The 23,595-nt window shown below is 41.8% G+C and overlaps 1 protein-coding gene across 9 annotated transcripts in view; it reads right to left on the bottom strand.

Annotated features, from left to right (window-relative positions):
• The window catches only part of LOC130357063 (uncharacterized), a 732,821-nt gene that overhangs the window by 92,678 nt on the left and 616,548 nt on the right, over nucleotides 1-23,595 (bottom strand). The window contains exons 15-16 of one of the 9 annotated variants that reach the window (XM_056559412.1): nucleotides 10,204-10,358; nucleotides 5,518-5,695 (exon numbers count right to left, since the gene is read on the bottom strand). The exons of 7 other annotated variants lie outside the window; for them this stretch is intronic. The gene's annotated coding sequence lies outside the window, so the exon portion shown is untranslated. Of the gene's footprint in view, nucleotides 1-5,517; nucleotides 5,696-8,497; nucleotides 8,827-10,203; nucleotides 10,359-23,595 lie in introns of those variants that run through there. One more of the 9 variants, XM_056559419.1, reaches the window with a different exon arrangement.

Genomic DNA, 23,595 nt, shown 5'->3' with positions numbered 1-23,595 from the left:
ACAGAGCATCAAATAAGAACCAGACATTGAGGTCATTACTGAATAATAGCAGACAATAGCGATAGATATTTTTTTGTAAAGCAGAACTTCGTGCTGTGACATCTGTTACTGAGGCAGGAACACAGAGAGGCATCAAGAAAACTTGACCTTGTCTTAAAAATAGTAAATAACACAGCAGCCCCTTCATTTCAGGGTGGATAAAGAAGTAGATTTGGGACCTGCGAATAAAAAATTACTGGATCGGGAAGGAAGGTGGGGTCAGTGCTGGACAGAAGAAACCATAACATCTGTAAAATGAGATAAAAGCTCAAAGTCAAGGACAATGTGATTATAGTAGATGTAAAGTGTGAAAAATATGAGACTATACCACAAGAATTCTACAATGCAAAAATATCAGTTCAAAAATATAAATGAGTAGTAGCAGGATTTGTCCATAAATGTATATTATGCATTTCCATTTAGATAAATTTTGACTTTATGTTGAGCCAAAATAAAAGAAAGAAAGAATAAAATAAAAAAAATAAAAAAAAACAAAGAGACTTGCTTTTGTTTACCACGGAGCGTATGATGGGTTAAAAGTTTTGTCTGTGACAGTGAAATTGAGGCCAGCTGTAGGTCATATTCACGTCCCAGTCACAGGAAAATGAACCTGTGAGACAGAACCTAATTATCTGCTAAACCAAAAGCCAGTCTCAGTTCAATAACTTACGACAGAGCTGGCAGACAGATATAGTGTTGCCATGGAAACACCAAAAAAAACCTTTCGACTGCAGACAGGAACAAGAAGGAAAACGAGACTATAACCCTAAGTGTGCCGGCGCTGTTTCATTGTCCTCAGATGACAAGGGTCTCCTGCTCCCACATCTTCCAAAATGTTTTTGTTCCAAAAATATATTGTGGATTGCTGTATTGTTACTGTAACTAACGTCTCTTTTCTTTGTGCACAAAAATAAAAATGGACTCCTGAATAGGAGCCAAGACGAATCATGAGGTTGCGGAATCTGAGGCGGTCTAGATTATGGATGTCGCACATTCTGCATTCATAACCGGTTTTATTACCTTTTTATTGCCCAATGCATTGATCGTCATAGCTTTTTGGTAAAAGGACTACACATTACTATTTATTTTTATGTTCTTTATGTCTAATGCTTTCAGTTTGGAAGACAAGCATTCCCCGGTCCTCCCTCCGAGAAAGCAAATTATCAGGGAGATGAAAGACATGGATGGCGGAAAGAAAAAACAGTAGCCTACAGGCAAATAACATTTAAAGGGGAACCTATGATCACTGTCATGCTGCTCCAACCTCGAGTCTTCAAGGTTTCTTTAAGGTTTCCTCTATGGTTTCTTCCTACCGCACCAACCTTGATAGATATTTCTCATCCTGCTTGGATATAGGGAAAGCTCTATAATTCAAGACTGGTGGGGTGGAGAGAAATCACCAGGACCATCCTGAAGACATATGGTTCAGGCAGCATGAAAATGATGACAAGTTCCCTTTAGCCAGATTTGTTAAGAAGTTTGTTGACAAGCATTTTTCCTGATTCAATTTACATGATACATTTGGCAATAATGGACATTCTTAAAGAAGTTGTCCAAATTGTGAAATAGCTTATTGTTCAAAGTGCCCCCTGATGAGAAACTGATCCGGGGCTATCTCATTGCTGGTTAATCCCAAGTGAGAAATACTTTTTGTAATAATTCTCTACTCTTAGGTATTAGGGAGAAAACACGCAATATAGTAGTGTTACAGTTACATTGCGGTTTGTATTTCCATCCCCTACAATTTTTTGAGGTACCAGTCCTTTCCATAATCTTAAAGAATACTTCTCATGATCTTGTTAAATTGTATAAATACTCCCGGTTCACTGCCCCAATCAAGATGAGCTCTGATTGGCTAAGGCTGCACACACCCCCCTCAGCATTTCCTGATTTTGGACTTCTGCCAGGCCAGCAGTGCAAAAGATGGGGGAAAATGTGCTATGGACAAGCAGGGAGACACCTAGTGGCAGCTTTTTTTTAAGCATAAATAAAACAGTACATTCCAAAAAATGTTACCATAAGGAGTGCAATAGCAATTTTTTTTAATGAGAGTGATCACTTAAAGTCTTTATGCCGAAACATCTGTTTTTACATTTAGCTCTTCTACTAGTCGTACCATAGAATGAGTCTTCCCCATTGCCTGCCGATGTCTTGAAATATTCCTTGTCCCTTTGAACAATAGCACAATGTCAAAGGTCTCATCTTGTTTTATCCCCTCTCCTCAGATCTAGAGACATGTGGTTGCAGTCATCAAGAAAATGTTATCAACCTCAGGAGGTGAAGATTTATAACCGAAAAACGCTATGACTTTCGTCTTGCCACCTTCACAGGCAAAGATGTGAATTACCCAGGGCGGGTAAGTGGGGTCACTTCAGTTTACTAGGAGAGCATGAAACGATTACTGCAAGACATATTCCTGACCTCTCAATGACAGATTTGATAGATACTGTAGGTTTACAGGAGTAAAAGACACAAGTGGAAGATTATAATGTTCTAAGGACATTAAAGATTTAGAGAAGAGCAGCACCAGTCATTCACCTTGGAACACCCTCATCCTCATACTGGAAATTACAGCTATACAGAAAGATGTCCATATTGCTAAATTATACATCCTGGTGTTGCTAAAATCTCCACCAGATAGAAAAATAATACATACATTTTAAAAATTCTGCTCCATGGTCCTCCTGCCTCCAGCCAACATGGGTGCACATGATGTACATTGTGTACCTTCTGCCCTGATAATACATCTTGTTATAATGAGGAATCATCCATGAGAACATCATGCAACCTTGGAGGCCAAGGGAACATTTTCCATTGTGATGCAGCAGCAACTGGCCCTGGTGGTCAAGTGTTATAATTATATACAACAGAGAACCTGTGCATCAATACTAAGGCAATAACAATTAGAGATGAGCGGATTTCTCATAATAATTCTGTCTGAAACGAAAAATGACCCAATTGCCCTAAAAAAGTTGTGTATAAGGCTCTGAGGTCTGATAGGACTGTATCCCATTGCATCCAAGTTCTTTATTGCTAAGAGAGTGTAACTCTACCAAAGTAAGGGTTAGTAGGGTTTAGGTCTAACCCAAACCTAACCTTTCTCTTGATGACTAAAATAGTTGCCACCACCCAAACATTTCTAATGCATTCAAATCTTGAAATATGAAACAAATTTAAATAATTAGATTTGCTCAACTTATGAAACTTTTTTTTGGGGGGGAGTTATTTGTGTAAATTAATGTCATGATAGGGAGGCAGAGAACAGGGAGTAGTGAGCTCTAATTGTCCCTACAACAGCTGTCCCTTCCTATTGGCCATCCGCCCTAAATGACATATCCACAACCACGAGGATGGACCGTATACTGCGCTAAAGTGCATGGGCGTAAGAGTCAAACAAAACAAACAAAACTGTAAATGTCAGGAAACAAGTCTGGAACATAACGGGAATATTACAAAGCTACAAACAGATATACCAGGCAGGATAAGTATACAGCAGACAAAACCAGGAGATGCAGGGGATGAACAGCTAAACTGAATGTCAGGAAATCAAGAGCACTGTTCATACTGGACTCCAAACAAAGAATTCACTGGACACCCCACTCCAATCATGGAGGGACATCAATACTGAAGCCAAATAGGCTCCTAGCTAGCGGGCTCACCCACAGTGTGAACAGAATACTAGCCTAGGAGGGAAGAAAATACAAGAAAACATGGTACAGACTCAAGATTAACTCACTCCTTGATAGACGGATGGTACAAGGCTCAGAACAGGAGTCTATTCTAGGAGATCCAGGATCGAACAAGGACAAAACAGGACTTGCAAACACACAGAGTGAACACGGACTAAGGCAACACAAACCAAAAACAGAAAAAAGCTGTAGCAGACCATGTAATCAAAAAGTCACTTAATTATTAAAAATACACATATAACAAATAACAAATGACACAAGAGGAATGGCTGACTGATAAATAGGACATCTCCTGGGTAAGGTGCAAGTTTGTGCGGCAAATACCTATTGTAAAGGTATTTGTAAATTGGCTAGTGCCATACGCTTAATTTGTAAGTCACTGGAGCAATGTATACAAACAAATAGCACAGGGTAATAAAGAGAGGTGATAAATATGGAGACAAAGTAACAAAGCTATATCAATGGTACAAGCAGTAATGGTAAATACTGAAGATATTTCACATAAGATGCATAGGTGCATGTAATACAAGCTGAGGTCATACCAACTACAGAAGTAAGTTAGCAGCGTGTCCAGGAGGCGTCCACCCCTACGACCGTTTCTGACCAAATGTCCTTCTTCTGGGAGTCACTGCACTGAGGACAAGCAGGACTCTGTACACTGAGGACAAGCAGGGCTCTGTACACTGAGGACAAGCAGGGCTCCGTACACTGAGAACAAGCAGGGCTCTGTACACTGAGAACAAGCAGGGCTCTGTACACTGAGGACAAGCAGGGCTCTGTGCACTGAGGACAAGCAGGGTTCTGTACACTGAGGACAAGCAGAGTCCCATACACTGAGGACAAGCAGGGCTCTGTACACTGAGGACAAACAGAGCCCCGTACACTGAGAACAAGCAGGGCTCTGTGCACTGAGGACAAACAGGGCACTGTGCACTGAGGCTCTATGACACGCTCCCACAGCAGGATGGTTGACAACTCGGGAACCTGCACAGAGCCCTGCTTGTCCTGCCCTCACTTCCTGTATTTGGTCTCTTCATAGAGACACATATGCAGGCTGCAGGTAAAGAAAATCTTGCTATATGGATTGGACCTACAAGGGATCCACCATCTCCCAGCTCTAAGATCCAAAAAATATTATCAAATCCAATTGATAAAAAAAAAAAAACAGTAATGAACTATAGATTGTATGCACAGTCATCCAAATATAGAACATTACAGGTATATCCACCACAAATAAATCCCAACGCGTTTCTGCCAGTATTGACTGGCTTCCTCAGGGGGTATATAGCATGGATACTCTAATGAGTTTACATTCTAAATAATATGCCAAAGGTTATGCAGCAACTCATAAATTCAACTGAATTGCAATGATAATTCAATGCATGCCAAAGGATATACTGCATCAGTTGCACAAGATTGCAACAATAATTATATAGAAAATATACAAATATGTGGTCAGATGTAGGGTACACTTGGGGTATGGCAGTTCCTGTCAAATAACCCTCAGACAGCAGCGGCGATGATCTCCGGTACCTACAGTATTATGAAAAAACATAAGAGAAAAGGGGGGCTTATAAATAACATATGTCTTTGGACCCCATCCTATATGTACAGCACAACCTGTCACGGTCACGACCATAGGAGATCCAAAACCTGCAAGAAAAAAAGGCCCCATCCCTTTCATTGTTCCAAGGTGCCTGAGGAGAAAGAGATCACCGCATACCATGCCGCTAGGTGGCTACTCACTATTACGCTGCATGTCAAATGTTCCCAACGGAGGAGCGCTTACCTGCAGTGGCAGGGAACTGTGTATTACTACAGCTGCTAGGCGCTCTACCACATGGAGCCGGCGTCAGGCGTCATGTCCTGTCTCCGGTCCTCCACGTCAGCATGACACGCCCGGCTGTGATGTTGCAGCGGTGCAAGTACGGGTTTGCTGTAAGTGGTGCTTCAGTTCTGGCCTGGTTCTGTCAAAATATGCACATCATGTGATTTTTTAGATTTCAAATCTTGTATAAACTGATGAGCATGTATATCAGCAGAGACCAGAATATTAATCCCACATAACAATATACAATCAATAGAGTAGATACCCTGCTGTTAACCATCAGGTGATTAATCACACTAACATAGATATTGTTACATTAATTATACTGTGCAGTCAGGACTGTCATGCGCAGAACTAGGAAACATGAGATGGTGGCACTGATCAGCAACCCAAGGCATCCAAACAAAATTAAAGGGATACTCAATTTTCAGCTTTTATAGGTGCCGATCCAAAACCACTCATATACATGTCCACCACAACATCATTGATCAAGAAACTGACTAAGGGCATTTACCATTAACCCTCACAATATCATTCAAAAATAATAATGAGTCATGTAATTTCATGCAAGCCGAGAGTATAAAATGTAGAAACACCAGGGAGTCATACGACATTAAATATCGATCGGGATAAAGGTATTAGAATCTACAGAGGTGACACTTAACTAAATGATGTGACTACCCTTAGGGAGATCTATTTTAAGGAGGGAATAAGTTATTTCATGGGCCTAGGGATCCTGATCTTGCCCTACACTAACTCAGAGCCCTACACACCTAGACGGGTTTCCCTGTCCTAAAAAGGACAGACTCGCTCGCCAACCTCCTACTTGGCCTAATAAGTGCTGAGCTAGGCGGGGTCTCCACTAGCTGGCTCCAGTCCACCGTATTGGGCAGTCACATCACTAGTAACATAACTCATAGCATCTAAAACTGTAGGAATGGGGATGAGAGGTGTAAATTAAACGAAGCAAGAAAAATGTATTTGATCATTGAGTCCTCTAGGAGACAATGTTCCCATTTCACATATCCATCGACTTTCCTTTTGTAACAATAAACGGTCAAAATCCACACCTCTCACTAATGTATATAACCTTTCTATACCAAAGAATTTAGCATCTCTCAAATTCCCAGCGTGTCTCTCATTAATATGCCTCACCAATGATGTATCACGTTTATTCCTGATATCCCCCAAATGTTCTAGTACATATGGCATGAGCATTTGGCCATATAGATCACCGATGAAGTACCACAGTTGATGAAATCCCTTATTTGGTATCTTTTCCTTGTCACATCAATATTTCATCCTCGACACATTGGGACGAGCTTTACACCGCCCACATGGAAAGCATCCCTTAGGTAACGGGACTTTCTCCAATCAGATCTGACCTGCCGTCTTATCTGCTCTCAAGTGGCTATGGGTAAGAATGTCTCCAATGTTTCATCCTCTTCTAAAGGTGATCTGTGGAAAATCAGAGACGATGTCACTGATATCTTGATCCATTTTAAAAATACTCTAAGTATCTCTGAGTATCTCCCTTATGGCCGATGATCCCTGATGAAATGTCACTATAATTCGTGCCATATTAGTGGTCTAATCTCGTGTTATTGGTATAAGTAATGACTCCCTTGGTATACTCACGGCTTGTCTATATGCTGATGAAAGTACATGCTCTGGATAACCCCTTTCCTTAAATCGCCTTCTAAGATCTTTCGCCTCTCGTACAAAATCAGTTCCTCCTCAGGCGGAGATACTGCCCCCTCAGAATACCCCTCTTGAGGGGTCCCGGGTGGCAGCTCTCCCACCTCAAGAAACTGTTGGTAGCAGTGGATTTCCTATGTATTAATGTTTTGAGGCTCCCATCCTGATTCTTTTGAATGCGTATATCCAGGAAGGATAAGGCTTCTTTACTCACTTCAAATGTAAAAAATAAACCTAATTCATTCGAATTCAATGATGCTAAAAATTCTTCAAACTGCATTTTAGTCCCTGCCTCAGGATGAAAATCTCATCTATGAAACGCGCCCATAAAATGGCGCGCTCACAGAATTGTTCATGTGCATCAGCAAAAACAGATGTCGCCTCCCACCAAACCAAGTTAAATTAGCATAGCTGGGGGTACAAGGGCTCCCCATAGCCATCCCTCTGAGTTGGTGGAAGAAACTATCATTAAATAAAAAATAATTGTGTGTTAATACAACATTTTATAATTTCAATACAAAATTGTTATGTGGTTGCATAACAGTCCCTCCGAACGATAAAAAATATGACACCACCTTCAGCCCAATCTCATGGGGTATAGATGAATAGAGGGCCTCTATGTCAATACTGGTAAGTAGAGTGTCATCATCCACCATTAAACCCTCTATTTTCTTTAGGAGATCCATTGAGTCCCTAGTATACTATGGTAGGGACAGGACGAATTCTTTCAAAATCTGGTCTATATAGATACCCAGGTTTTGACCCAACCCTCCTATTCACGCCACAATGGGGCAACCCTTAAGTCGGGTCACCCCCTTGTGCACCTTCGACACGGCACAGAAGGTAGGCATAACTGTTTTCTTTGGTAACAAAAATTCTTATTCTTGGTCACTGATTAGCTTTTATAATTTGTCTTGTGTTAATATTTCCAACAACTCACATTTATAAGATTGAGTGGGGTCATGAGGTAACACCTCATACGTGTATTTATCATCAAGTAGTCTCTGACACATCTTAATGTATCTTAATTCATAACCACTATATTGCCCCCCCTTGTCTGCCTTTTTTATAATCAAGTCGATATTCTCTTGAAGTCCCTTAAGAGCTTTTATTTCATTGTTAGAAAGATTAGTCCTCATCTCAGAAGAAGGAGGCAAAGATAGTGATGGGACGTCACGTAGTACTAATTCTAAAAAAAAAAAGTCAATACAAGATGTATCTCTAATGGGAGGAAAATATTTACTTCTTGGTCTTCATGATGTAAATGGTCCCTCGTCCTGCGGTCTCCTATAGTCCTCTAACAGGGATGCTAGATCTCTCACAGCCGAAAGATCATTAATACTGATGCATAGTTCTTGGCATTCCTTTCTCGCTCTTACTTTATGGAATTTGTGCCATTTAAGCCTACAGGTGAAGGTCCTTGGTCCATGTAAAGTGGTCAAATCTCACAGAGGGTACAAACAAGAGACCATGACCAAGGACCATAACCTGTTCATCCATCAAAACCATTCCTGAGAGATTGATCACTTGTAAAGATTTGTCAGGCTGAGATCTGAGTCCTAGCGTAGATTTTCATTGGGTTGCAAAGGATAAGGTTCTCGACTCATATCTTGACCTGGGTCCCCTAAAAAAGGAGAGGAAGATGATGACACAGATAAAACATCCCCCCCCCCCCCGCGCGTGCCCATTCGGTATCATGATATTTCTTTCTTGTGTCACCCCGACCACCATTGGAACCATGTCCTCTGTAACCTCGATAGCTCCCCCTTCCCCGTTTATTATGTGAGCTACCTCGGTCACCCTCAGCTCAGTGTCTGAAAATGATATTTCGGTCTCGGTGTTCCAAGGTAACAAGAGGCCTTGGTTAACACGCTATACGCCCTGTTGTCTCGAAAATCGTGGAGATCTCTTATAAACCGAGAGTGCTTGCGCTCCTTCAGTGGATACTGAAATCGCTCTATAGAATTATGGGCCTGAGTTTCTTTAACTACAAAGTCCGGATTGTCCCAAAATCTTAGGACAATCTCCTGTTGTTCCTTTAATTTGGTTTCAGCAAGAGCAAGATTACTCTTTTCTTCCTCTAATAAGATGTGTAAAAATTTAAGAGATGTATCAGTAGTCTCTGCTTCTAACTTTTTAAGTACAGATGGGGTACGAAATCGAGCTGCTGGGAGCACAGGGATTCTCAAGTCCCTTGGGACTATACCATGTTTGATATAGCTCTCAAATCCCTGTATCTCCCAGAAAGAAGTCACGTATTGTTTGTGGCAATAAACCAAATCCCTAAGCACTATTTTCAGTGATGGAGTAAATTTAGGTAATGAAAAAGTATGTTCAGAGAACACTTCCTTCGCTTCAGTCAACCACTATATATATATATATATATATATATATATATATAGCTGCATGCAGAATTGTCCAGACTATTAAAATATAATGTTTATGGTCCTACAAAATGAACCACTCAAACGAAAAAATTATTTGGTCACATAATTTATCAGAAAGAAATGAATAAAAAGTTATTTCAAAGTTTTAAAATGTTCCATTTAAACTAAAATGGTACCAATGACTATAGATCGTACTGTAAAAAACTTAACCCCATACAATTCCATAGACGAAATCTTTTTAAATGCTTTAGGGGTCAGAATAGGGCCATTTTAGGAAAACAAAACAAAAAATGTTGCAATTTTTCAAAAGTATTAAAATGAAACGATACCAGTATAATTTAATTATTAGTGACCCCCCCCCCCCCGCTCGACCTACGATGGCTCCGACATACGATAATTTCGATATGTGATGGCCTCTCAGAGGCCATCGGATGTTGAAGGCAGCATTAACATACGATACTTTTGTATGTCGGGGCCATCGCATAAACGGCTATCCGGCAGCGCAGACTGCTTCAGCTGCCACCAGATAGCCGTTTACAGTGCTCCGGTGATGGTCTCTTACCTGTCCTCGGGGCTCTGGAGCGTCCTGTTCGGGATCCCCTGCATTGCCGGCGCGCTCCTCCATCATTCAATAGGAGCGGCGTGTGTAGCGACGTGATGGCGGAGACAGAGAGCGAGGATCCCAGGGAAGCAGAGACGTCTGGAGCGTCGGGGACACTGCAAGAAAGCGGCGACAGTGATGGAGGGTGACATCTAGGGCAGTGGTGACGGTCCGGAGCGGCGGGGACAGGTGAGTATAACTTCCTATTCTTTCCATTGCACGGATCCCTCAACATACGATGGTTTCAACAAATGATGGTTAATTTTTCATCGTATGTTGAGGGACCACTGTATTTATAATAACCTACACTGTAAAGTGCACTGCGTACAAACAAAATCCCCCAAACTTGCAAAATTGCGTTTTGTCATTACTAAGTAAAACAGGTCCAACAAGTCCTTAATTAACCTTGTTAATGTAAAATTGATAGAGTTTTTAGACGACGAGCAGAAAAAAAAAGGAAGATTCAAAAATGACAATTGGCAGCACTGTCTGTACTATTAATAATGGGGACTATTGCATCGTTGACTGTAATATTAATACATGAGACTCCTGCAGCACTGTCTGTAATATTAATACTGGGGACTTCTGCAGCACTGTCTGTACTATTAATAATGGGGACTATTGCATCGTTGACTGTAATATTAATACATGAGACTCCTGCAGCACTGTCTGTAATATTAATATTGGAGACTTCTGCAGCAATGTCTGTAATATTAATAATGGGAACTCCTGCAGAACTGTCTGTAATATTAATACTGGGGACTCCTGCAGAACTGTCTGTAATATTAATACTGGGGACTCCTGCAGCACTGTCTGTAATATTAATATTGGAGACTCCTGCAGCACTGTCTGTAATATTAATACTGGGAACTCCTGCAGCACTGTCTGTAATATTAATACTGGGGACTCCTGCAGCACTGTCTGTAATATTAATACTGGGGACTCCTGCAGCACTGTCTGTAATATTAATACTGGGGACTCCTGCAGCACTGTCTGTAATATTAATACAGGGGACTTCTGCAGCACTGTCTGTAATATTAATACTGGGGACTCCTGCAGCACTGTTTGTAAGATTAATACTGGGGACTCCTGTAGCACTGTCTGTAATATTAATACTGGGGACTCCTGCAGCACTGTCTGTAATATTAATACTGGGGACTCCTGCAGCACTGTCTGTAATATTAATACTGGGGACTCCTGCAGCAATGTCTGTAATATTAATACTGGGGACTCCTGCAGCACTGTCTGTAATATTAATACTGGGGACTTCTGCAGCACTGTCTGTAATATTAATACAGGGGACTCCTGCAGCACTGTCTGTAATATTAATACTGGGGACTCCTGCAGCACTGTCTGTAATATTAATACTGGGGACTCCTGCAGCACTGTCTGTAATATTAATACTGGGGACTCCTGCAGCACTGTCTGTAATATTAATACAGGGGACTCCTGCAGCACTGTCTGTAATATTAATACTGGGGACTCCTGCAGCACTGTTTGTAAGATTAATACTGGGGACTCCTGTAGCACTGTCTGTAATATTAATACTGGGGACTCCTGCAGCACTGTCTGTAATATTAATACTGGGGACTCCTGCAGCACTGTCTGTAATATTAATACTGGGGACTCCTGCAGCAATGTCTGTAATATTAATACTGGGGACTCCTGCAGCACTGTCTGTAATATTAAAACTGGGGACTCCTGCAGCACTGTCTGTAATATTAATACAGGGGACTCCTGCAGCACTGTCTGTAATATTAATACTGGGGACTCCTGCAGCAATGTCTGTAATATTAATACTGGGGACTCCTGCAGCACTGTCTGTAATATTAATATTGGGGACTCCTGCAGCAATGTCTGTAATATTAATATTGGGGACTCCTGCAGCACTGTCTGTAATATTAATACTGGGGACTCCTGCAGCACTGTCTGTAATATTAATACTGGGGACTCCTGCAGCACTGTCTGTAATATTAATATTGGGGACTCCTGCAGCACTGTCTGTAATATTAATACTGGGGACTCCTGCAGCAATGTCTGTAATATTAATACTGGGGACTCCTGCAGCACTGTCTGTAATATTAATACTGGGGACACCTGCAGCACTGTCTGTAATATTAATACTGGGGACTCCTGCAGCACTGTCTGTAATATTAATACTGGGGACTCCTGCAGCACTGTCTGTAATATTAATACTGGGAACTCCTGCAGCCATGTCTGTAATATTAATACTGGGGACTCCTGCAGCACTGTCTGTAATATTAATACTGGGGACTCCTGCAGCACTCTCTGTAATATTAATACTGGGAACTCCTGCAGCACTGTCTGTAATATTAATACTGGGGACTCCTGCAGCATTGTCTGTAATATTAATACTGGGGACTCCTGCAGCACTGTCTGTAATATTAATACTCGGGACTCCTGCAGCACTGTCTGTAATATTAATACTGGGGACTCCTGCAGCACTGTCTGTAATATTAATACTGGGGACTCCTGCAGCACTGTCTGTAATATTAATACTGGGGACTCCTGCAGCACTGTCTGTAATATTAATACTGGGGACTCCTGCAGCACTGTCTGTAATATTAATACTGGGGACACCTGCAGCACTCTCTGTAATATTAATACTGGGAACTCCTGCAGCACTGTCTGTAATATTAATACTGGGGACTCCTGCAGCATTGTCTGTAATATTAATACTGGGGACTCCTGCAGCACTGTCTGTAATATTAATACTGGGGACTCCTGCAGCACTGTCTGTAATATTAATACTGGGGACTCCTGCAGCACTGTCTGTAATATTAATACTGGGGACTCCTGCAGAACTGTCTGTAATATTAATACTGGGAACTCCTGCAGCCATGTCTGTAATATTAATACTGGGGACTCCTGCAGCACTGTCTGTAATATTAATACTGGGGACTCCTGCAGCACTGTCTGTAATATTAATACTGGGAACTCCTGCAGCACTGTCTGTAATATTAATACTGGGAACTCCTGCAGCCATGTCTGTAATATTAATACTGGGGACTCCTGCAGCACTGTCTGTAATATTAATACTGGGAACTCCTGCAGCACTGTCTGTAATATTAATACTGGGGACTCCTGCAGCATTGTCTGTAATATTAATACTGGGGACTCCTGCAGCAATGTCTGTAATATTAATACTGGGGACTCCTGCAGCACTGTCTGTAATATTAATACTGGGGACTCCTGCAGCACTGTCTGTAATATTAATACAGGGGACTCCTGCAGCACTGTCTGTAATATTAATACTGGGGACTCCTGCAGCAATGTCTGTAATATTAATACTGGGGACTCCTGCAGCACTGTCTGTAATATTAATATTGGGGACTCCTGCAGCAATGTCTGTAATATTAATACTTGGGGCCTCCTGCAGCACTGTCTGTAATATTAATACTGGGGACTCCTGCAGCACTGTCTGTAATATTAATACTGGGGACTCCTGCAGCACTGTCTGTAATATTAATATTGGGGACTCCTGCAGCACTGTCTGTAATATTAATACTGGGGACTCCTGCAGCAATGTCTGTAATATTAATACTGGGGACTCCTGCAGCACTGTCTGTAATATTAATACTGGGGACACCTGCAGCACTGTCTGTAATATTAATACTGGGGACTCCTGCAGCACTGTCTGTAATATTAATACTGGGAACTCCTGCAGCCATGTCTGTAATATTAATACTGGGGACTCCTGCAGCACTGTCTGTAATATTAATACTGGGGACTCCTGCAGCACTCTCTGTAATATTAATACTGGGAACTCCTGCAGCACTGTCTGTAATATTAATACTGGGGACTCCTGCAGCATTGTCTGTAATATTAATACTGGGGACTCCTGCAGCACTGTCTGTAATATTAATACTGGGGACTCCTGCAGCACTGTCTGTAATATTAATACTGGGGACTCCTGCAGCACTGTCTGTAATATTAATACTGGGGACTCCTGCAGCACTGTCTGTAATATTAATACTGGGAACTCCTGCAGCCATGTCTGTAATATTAATACTGGGGACTCCTGCAGCACTGTCTGTAATATTAATACTGGGGACTCCTGCAGCACTGTCTGTAATATTAATACTGGGAACTCCTGCAGCACTGTCTGTAATATTAATACTGGGGACTCCTGCAGCATTGTCTGTAATATTAATACTGGGGACTCCTGCAGCACTGTCTGTAATATTAATACTGGGGACTCCTGCAGCACTGTCTGTAATATTAATACTGGGGACTCCTGCAGCACTGTCTGTAATATTAATACTGGGGACTCCTGCAGCATTGTCTGTAATATTAATACTGGGAACTCCTGCAGCCATGTCTGTAATATTATTACAGGGGACTCCTGCAGCACTGTCTGTAATATTAATACTGGGGACTCCTGCAGCACTGTCTGTAATATTAATACCGGGAACTCCTGCAGCACTGTCTGTAATATTAATACTGGGGACTCCTGCAGCAATGTCTGTAATATTAATAGTGGGGACTCCTGCAGCACTGTCTGTAATATTAATACTGGGGACTCCTGCAGCACTGTCTGTAATATTAATACTGGGGACTCCTGCAGCAATGTCTGTAATATTAATACTGGGGACTCCTGCAGCACTGTCTGTAATATTAATACTGGGGACTCCTGCAGCAATGTCTGTAATATTAATACTGGGGACTCCTGCAGCACTGTCTGTAATATTAATACTGGGGACTCCTGCAGCAATGTCTGTAATATTAATACTGGGGACTCCTGCAGCACTGTCTGTAATATTAATACTGGGGACTCCTGCAGCAATGTCTGTAATATTAATAGTGGGGACTCCTGAAGCACTGTCTGTAATATTAATACTGGGGACTCCTGCAGCACTGTCTGTAATATTAATACTGGGGACTCCTGCAGCACTGTCTGTAATATTAATACTGGGGACTCCTGCAGCACTGTCTGTAATATTAATACTGGGGACTCCTGCAGCACTGTCTGTAATATTAATAGTGGGGACTCCTGAAGCACTGTCTGTAATATTAATACTGGGGACTCCTGCAGCACTGTCTGTAATATTAATAGTGGGGACTCCTGAAGCACTGTCTGTAATATTAATACTGGGGACTCCTGCAGCACTGTCTGTAATATTAATAGTGGGGACTCCTGAAGCACTGTCTGTAATATTAATACTGGGGACTCCTGCAGCACTGTCTGTAATATTAATAGTGGGGACTCCTGAAGCACTGTCTGTAATATTAATACTGGGGACTCCTGCAGCACTGTCTGTAATATTAATACTGGGGACTCCTGCAGCACTGTCTGTAATATTAATACTGGGGACTCCTGCAGCACTGTCTGTAATATTAATGCTGGGGACTCCTGCAGCACTGTCTGTAATATTAATACTGGGGACTCCTGCAGCACTGTCTGTAATATTAATACTGGGGACTCCTGCAGCACTGTCTGTAATATTAATACTGGGGACTTCTGCAGCACTGTCTGTAATATTAATACTGGGGACTCCTGCAGCAATGTCTGTAATATTAATACTGGGGACTCCTGCAGCACTGTCTGTAATATTAATACTGGGGACTCCTGCAGCAATGTCTGTAATATTAATAGTGGGGACTCCTGCAGCACTGTCTGTAATATTAATAGTGGGGACTCCTGAAGCACTGTCTGTAATATTAATACTGGGGACTCCTGCAGCACTGTCTGTAATATTAATAGTGGGGACTCCTGAAGCACTGTCTGTAATATTAATACTGGGGACTCCTGCAGCACTGTCTGTAATATTAATACTGGGGACTCCTGCAGCACTGTCTGTAATATTAATACTGGGGACTCCTGCAGCACTGTCTGTAATATTAATGCTGGGGACTACTGCAGCACTGTCTGTAATATTAATACTGGGGACTCCTGCAGCACTGTCTGTAATATTAATACTGGGGACTCCTGCAGCACTGTCTGTAATATTAATACTGGGGACTCCTGCAGCAATGTCTGTAATATTAATACTGGGGACTCCTGCAGCACTGTCTGTAATATTAATAGTGGGGACTCCTGAAGCACTGTCTGTAATATTAATACTGGGGACTCCTGCAACAATGTCTGTAATATTAATACTGGGGACTCCTGCAGCACTGTCTGTAATATTAATACTGGGAACTCCTGCAACAATGTCTGTAATATTAATACTGGGGACTCCTGCAGCACTGTCTGTAATATTAATAGTGGGGACTCCTGAAGCACTGTCTGTAATATTAAGACTGGGGACTCCTGCAGCACTGTCTGTAATATTAATAGTGGGGACTCCTGCAGCACTGTCTGTAATATTAATACTGGGGACTCCTGCAGCACTGTCTGTAATATTAATGCTGGGGACTCCTGCAGCACTGTCTGTAATATTAATACTGGGGACTCCTGCAGCACTGTCTGTAATATTAATACTGGGGACTCCTGCAGCACTGTCTGTAATATTAATACTGGGGACTCCTGCAGCACTGTCTGTAATATTAATACTGGGGACTCCTGCAGCAATGTCTGTAATATTAATACTGGGGACTCCTGCAGCACTGTCTGTAATATTAATACTGGGGACTCCTGCAGCAATGTCTGTAATATTAATAGTGGGGACTCCTGCAGCACTGTCTGTAATATTAATAGTGGGGACTCCTGAAGCACTGTCTGTAATATTAATACTGGGGACTCCTGCAGCACTGTCTGTAATATTAATAGTGGGGACTCCTGAAGCACTGTCTGTAATATTAATACTGGGGACTCCTGCAGCACTGTCTGTAATATTAATACTGGGGACTCCTGCAGCACTGTCTGTAATATTAATACTGGGGACTCCTGCAGCACTGTCTGTAATATTAATGCTGGGGACTACTGCAGCACTGTCTGTAATATTAATACTGGGGACTCCTGCAGCACTGTCTGTAATATTAATACTGGGGACTCCTGCAGCACTGTCTGTAATATTAATACTGGGGACTCCTGCAGCAATGTCTGTAATATTAATACTGGGGACTCCTGCAGCACTGTCTGTAATATTAATAGTGGGGACTCCTGAAGCACTGTCTGTAATATTAATACTGGGGACTCCTGCAACAATGTCTGTAATATTAATACTGGGGACTCCTGCAGCACTGTCTGTAATATTAATACTGGGAACTCCTGCAACAATGTCTGTAATATTAATACTGGGGACTCCTGCAGCACTGTCTGTAATATTAATAGTGGGGACTCCTGAAGCACTGTCTGTAATATTAAGACTGGGGACTCCTGCAGCACTGTCTGTAATATTAATAGTGGGGACTCCTGCAGCACTGTCTGTAATATTAATACAGGGGACTCCTGCAGCACTGTCTGTAATATTAATACTGGGGACTCCTGCAGCACTGTCTGTAATATTAATACTGGGGACTCCTGCAGCACTGTCTGTAATGTTAATACAGGGGACTCCTGCAGCACTGTCTGTAATATTAATGCTGGTTACCTATTATATGAATACTGGTTTATTCTCTTGCTCATTCCATAGTATTAATTCAGGCTTTATCTTCAGCTAATGTAACATGTTAATATAAATGAGGGCCGCACCTTGCTGCTGATTTAAGCTTCTGCGCAGAGGATATTGATTTCGCTGACTGTGTCTCAGTGTGAGGAGAAGGAAAAGCGCTTCTGGCAGCCAGGGACTCAACATTAAAGAAAGAAATCTTTAATAGAACAAAATGGAATCCAACATTTAATTACGTGGAATAATACACTGCTCAAAAAAATAATGGGAACACTTAAAGGGGTACTCCACTGGAAAACTTTTTTTTTTTTTTTTAGATCAACTGGTGCCAGAAAGTTAAACAGATTTGTAAATTACTCCTATTAAAATATCTTAATCCTTCCAGTACTTATTAGCTGCTGAATACTACAGAGGAAATTATTTTCTTTTTGGAACACAGAGCTCTCTGCCAACATCACAAGCACAGTGCTCTCTGCTGACATCTCTGTCCATTTTACGAACTGTCCAGAGCAGCATATGTTTGCTATGGGTTTTTCTCCTACTCTGGACAATTCTTAAAATGGACAGAGATGTCAGCAGAGAGCACTGTGCTCGTGATGTCAGCAGAGAGCTCTGTGATCCAAAAAGAAAAGAATTTCCTCTGTAGTGTTCAGCAGCTAATAAGTACTGAAAGGATTAAGATTTGTTTAACTTTCTGCCACCAGTTGATTAAAAAAAAAAAGTTTTCTCAACGGTGTACCCCTTTTAACAACACAATGTAACTCCAAGTCAATCACACTTCTGTGAAATCACGCTGTCCACTCAGGAAGCAACACTGATTGACAATCAATTTCACATGGTGCTGTGCAAATGGAACAGACAACAGGTGAAAATGATAGGTAATTAGCAAGACATCCCCAATAAAGGAGTGATTCTGCAGGTGGTGAGCACAGACCACTTCTCAGTTTCTATGCTTCCTGGCTGATGTTTTGGTCACTTTTGAATGCTGGCAGTGCTTTCACTCTAGTGGCAGCATGGGACGGAGTCTACAACCCACACAAGTGGCTCAGGTAGTGCAGCTCATCCAGGATGGCACATCAATGAGAGCTGTGGCAAGAAGGTTTGCTGTGTCTGTCAGCATAGTGTCCAGAGCACGGAGGCACTACCAGGAGACAGGCTACATTTGGGGACACATTTCGACTTGATTAACACACAGCATTTCACAGCACTTTTTATGGTATTTTGTTTGTGTTTTTACCTGTGTCATCCTCAAATATGGGAGCTGTGTGGTTCTGAATAGGACCCACCACCTGTTCTAAGCTCATGGAACCAATGACCCAGATTTACTATTGCATAAACACAAAATGTCCAGCGGTAAGAAATGTATCCCTCATCTGCAGGATAGAGGACGAATGTCAGATCACTGGGGGTCCGACTGCTGGGAACCCCCACAATCTCCCATATGGGGTCTGGCTCCACTCAAGAAAGTGACGTTTCACACTTAGCAAGTCAGCTGGTGAAAACACGCTCCCTCCATCGATCTCTATGGGAGAGGGGGAGACATAGCGTTCACGTGTTTCTGCCTCTCCCATAGAACTGAATGGAGGGGGTGTGTTTCCACCAACTGACATGCTGGGTACAAAACTCGCTGTAGTAGAGCAAAGCCGGGGCCCCGTACAGGAGATCATGGGGGTCCGACTGTTGAGGCATTTTACCCCTGGACATCCATCTTTAGACTATAGTAAAATTCTAAAACTAAAAAAAAAAAACATTTGTTGGCTACAAAATAACACAACAAATTGATTAGCAATAGATACATTTATTGCAGAAAACTCTGAAAAGCACATAAAAAACTAAAGACGGGCAGAGTGGAGGCAATACATGAGAATATGATAATTCATGCATACTGCGTGTATTATATAATAAATGTGCTTAATAAATAGCATGCAATCTCAAAAACATCCCATGTGTATATATATTTAGCCAATATAAACAGACAGATTGTACAGGAACAAAATAATGGCAAAAGTGCAAAGTCAAGAATCAATATTATGTATAAAAGAAAATGCATTGCATAATACCTATATATAAACATAAACAACAACATAGGGATGAGCAGTCTGTCATCCGTCAGGTATTACCTCCACCTCAGAATTCTATTATGTTATATGAAAACTGTATTTTCATGACAATATAATGTCACAAATTCTTGGTTTTAAGATATTCCGGCTATTAAAAATGATGTGAAAAAGGTTTATAGCGTAGGATAAGCCATTTACTAATGTATTGTTTGTTGCTGAATTGATGGATTGTAAACTTTAGCTTTTTACATTGATAGAAAAGAAAATATCAAAATCACTTTAAGATGTTGTAAAAATTGGTTTATGGTTTTAGCAAAAAGCAGTTCACAGATCAGTTCTTCAGGACCGATCCTTATCATAGACCGACTTTCTTAACCATAAATTTTCATTCAGATTGAGATCCGGACTGTTTGCTGCCCGTGTCATTGAGTTGACATTCCTTTCCTGAAGAAAAGCTTCAACTTTCTTAAAGGGGAACTCCGGTGGAAACAAGTAGAAAACAAATGTTTCAAATCAACTGGTGCCAGAAAGTTAAACAGATTTTTTATTACTTCTATTAAAAAATCTTAATCCTTCCAGTAGTTATTAGCTGCTATATAAAACAGAGAAATTTGTGAATTTCTTTTCTGTCTGACAACAGTGCTCTCTGCTGACACCTCTGTCTGTCACGGGAACTGTCCAGATTAGAAGCAAATCCCCATAGAAAACCTCTCCTGCTCTGGACAGTTCCTGACATGGACAGAGGTGTCAGCAGAGAGCACTGTTGTCAGACAGAAAATAAATTCACAAATTTCTCTGTTTTATATAGCAGCTAATAACTACTGGAAGGATTAAGATTTTTTTTAATAGAAGTAATTAAAAAATCTGAGAGCACTGTGGTCAGACAGAAAAGAACTTCACAAATTTCTCTGTAGTATACAGCAGCTGATAAGTACTAGAATGGTTAAGATTTTTAAATATAAGTAATTTACAAATCTGTTTAACTTTCTGGCACCAGTTGATTTGAAAAAAAAATTATTCCACAGGAGTACCCCTTTAACTCTGTAGCAAGACACATTATTATCCAGAAAAATAACAGAAAGAAGAAAGCATACGACTCAAAATAGATATTAAAAGGGGTACTCCAACATCAGAAGAAAAGGCTGCAGAAGCATTGCTTCACATATCTACCCCAATTCTGAAATTAACAAACATCCATTTGTTTTGTGCATCTGTAGACCTCTCACATACCATGTCAGAAACACTATTTCCTGGTTGAGTAGGAGCTCAGTACTACAATTTTCTGAATACATCGCTTTCCACTAAAAAGTACCTGTCACCAAATAAACTTTTCTAAAGTAACTCAGGCTATGGTCCCTACTCCTAACACTCCTCCCACCCTTAAAAAAAAATTCAGAGCTTTAAAAAGCTGTGTATCTTATCTTTATTCTTGCTCACATAGGGCAATCTCCAAGTAGGAGAAAGTGGGCGTTTCCCAGCAGGAATGACATCACTGAAGCCTGCTGGCGGACCACTTCCACCCTCACATGGTTGCAGTACTATGATGAATAGAAGACCTCAGGCTCTGTGCATGTTTCAGTGATTCTCAATGCATGTTTAAGTGAGGCTCTGTGCAGCTGAAGAACCTGCTGCATTCATTCCATCTGCTTCTCTCCCTGTGACATTGCTGAGTACAAGGTACCATGCTGTAAACAAACCTCATTCTGTCCCTATAAAAACATATATATATATATATATATATATATATATACATATATATATATATATATATACCGTATATGTGGGCGTATAAGACGACTGGGCGTATAAGACAACTGGGCGTATAAGACGACCCCCAACTTTTACAGTTAAAATATAGAGCTTGGGATATACTTGCCGTATAAGACTACCCCTCCTACCGCTATGTACAGTACCTTGTAGTTCCCCCCATATTAAGTAGGCAGTATAGTTCCCCCACATTAGGTAGGCAGCAAGTTCCCCCACATTAGGTCAGCAGCTCCCCCACATTAGGTCGGCAGTTCCCCCACAATAGTAGGCAGCTCCCCCACATTAGGTCGGCAGCTACCCCCCACAATAGTCGGCAGCTCCCCCCACAATAGTAGGCAGCTCCCCCCCCCCACAATAGTTGGCAGCTCCCCCCACAATAGTAGGCAGCTCCCCCCACAATAGTCGGCAGCTCCCTCCACAATAGTAGGCAGCTCCCTCCACAATAGTAGCCAGCTCCCCTCAAAGACATACAACTTCCAGCCATATAGAGTGTATGTCTGTGTACTGCCCCCCACGGTGTTCCGGTCACCGCTCCTCCGGCCCGGGGGCACAATCTACTGCTATGGCCTATGGACCATAGCAGCAGTCCCGGGACCGGAGGAGCGGTGATCGGAACACTGTAGATGATGCTCCGCCGGTCACTCACCAGGCCCCGGCCGGCGCTCGTCCTCCTGCGCCTCTATGGTTGTACGCACGTGACGTCACTGATGTCCCGTGCATTCAACCATAGAGAGGTGGAGAAGCGCAGAAGGACCGGAGGAAGACCGCAGGAGGCCTGGAGGAGGAATGCGCGGTGGTCGGGGAATGGTTAGTGACCCGTGGATATCCTTATGTCCCAAAAATATTTTTCGGGACACAGGGATGTCTGGCATAGGAATACTTATGATTATCTGCCCGGGCCGGCTCCTGTGTGTGGCTGCAGGCGGGGGCCGGCCAGAGCATGTAAAAACTAATTCCTGTATACTAAAAACCAGGGTGCCCCCAGCTGTTGTGAAACTACAACTACCAGCATGCCCAGACAGCCTTTGCCGGAGGCACCCTGGTTTTCAAGTATACAGTTATTTGTTTGTTCATGCTCTGGCCGGCCCCCGCCTGCAGCCGCACACAGGAGCCGGCCCGGGCAGATAATCATAAGTATTCCTATGCCGGACCCCAATACATATAAGATATATAAGAGGACCCCCGACTTTTCAGAAGAAAATTTGGGGTTAAAAAGTCGTCTTATACGCAGGGATATACGATATATATATACATATATATATATATATATATATATATATATATATATGGCAGAGAGATAGTTATTACCCATAGACGGGGCTTCAGATCCTCCTAAGGCAGCAGAGGATGATACAATGTTTCGGGAGAGAGGGTAGAGCCAGGAAGCTGGTAACATGATACCACACTGAAAATTAAAGGACTACATAACTTCCTGTCAGGAGTATTTCAAGCAAAAATATGCTGAAGCCAGTACAATTTGTGACAACACTATAAATTATATATCTGGGGGTCATATTTTTATTTACATACCAATTTTTTGTTACTGGAATACCCTTTTAAATTGTGGATAGTTATTTGTTGTTCAAAATAGATTTTGTCTTTAAAACACGAAGTATTACTGAAATCACGCAGGTATACAGAAGATTGTCTCCTCCTAGGCCACTCAATCTTCTGATGGGATCCTGCTGAGATGCCTTTTGCTGTAGAATGAACATCTGCTAAGAGTTTAGTCTGTGTAGTCTCCTGAGTGCACAATGATCATTAGGATTTTCTAAAATAAAATCTGTCCCCCTGGATAGAATTCATCTTCTAATATCTGTTGTACATGTTATATTTGCCAGTTATATTTGTACAGATTTGTAAATTACTTCTATTAAAAAATCTTTATCCTTTCAGTACTTATTAGCAGCTGTATGCTACAGAGGAAATTCGTTTCTTTTTGAATTTCTTTTTGTCTTGTCCACAGTGCTCTCTGCTGACCCCTGATGCCCATATCAGGAACTGTCCAGAGC

This window comes from Hyla sarda, chromosome 2 (assembly GCF_029499605.1).
Source record: "Hyla sarda isolate aHylSar1 chromosome 2, aHylSar1.hap1, whole genome shotgun sequence".
NCBI lineage: Eukaryota > Metazoa > Chordata > Amphibia > Anura > Hylidae > Hyla > Hyla sarda.
The sequence above is the reverse complement of the archived record's forward strand: the minus strand, read 5'-3'. Positions and strand labels throughout refer to the sequence as shown.